A 1045-nucleotide genomic window follows, 5' to 3' on the forward strand; every position below is an offset into this window, starting at 1 on the left:
TACAGCAATTAACCACTAAGAAGAATATATGTAGTGTATTATTTGTTGAAACTGTACTTTCGATTTGATCTGAAACTGTCTCATTGCTATATGCTTATCAATAAAACTTTGAAAATAAAAAAAATAAAAAAAATAAAGCTACTCATTGGAAAAGCAAAGGGGAATAGGGAAGTTGATGGAGCTATAGATAAGTGTACAGGGAGAATGAGCCCTGCTGTAAACTCACAGATTAGAGTGCCGTCCTACCATGAAAAGAAAGTCCCCTACATTCCACATCACATTGGACCAAAAGATCACTCAGTCACTTCACTCTTACCTTAAATTCAAAGCAATTAGGTTATGTGCTTGAGAAGTTTTTAAAACTGATTTTTAATACCCAACAGACATTTCTATTATCATATAACATTCACTGCTTCCAAATAGTTCTGGCAAATGAATGTTCTACCTCGTTGGTAGACTGCTGATTTGAGGCAGCCCTGAAGTATGGTGCTCACTTTGTTTCTCTTTAATTACATCCAAAATCAAAGACACCTTGTGGAGACAAGTACAGTATTGAATATGATTCTACTGTTGTAGAAGACATTTCCTTTCTCTGCCTCAAGTGGGAAGGCCACCTGGTAGTTTGGGAAGAGCCTGGGCTCACAGATTCCTCTGGCTGTGCCCCACTTTCCTAGTCATAAAGTAAGACAGGAATAGCTTTCCCAGTGATTGTTTTACAATTCTGACATTCATCAGTTTTTAATACAGGAAATATTTAAAATTAATATTCCTTCGAATCAAAACATAGTTTTTCATTTACTTCTATTAGGTAAAAAGACATTTCACAGAGCAAAAGCAACAGCCAGAATTCATGCACCTACAATATTTAAATGACAATGGAATGCCCTTCTCTGACAAAACTAAACAAAAAAGGGGGATACAAATGAATGACCATTTTGTATCTGTATATACAAAATAGTTAGGATAGATATGCAGCTGCACTCTATTAATTCAATGAATAGAGAGATTTGTTCTAATAGTGTTTGTGGACAGGATATCATGTCTG

Source organism: Octodon degus, unplaced genomic scaffold, assembly GCF_000260255.1.
Source record: "Octodon degus isolate 3935 unplaced genomic scaffold, OctDeg1.0 scaffold00281, whole genome shotgun sequence".
NCBI lineage: Eukaryota > Metazoa > Chordata > Mammalia > Rodentia > Octodontidae > Octodon > Octodon degus.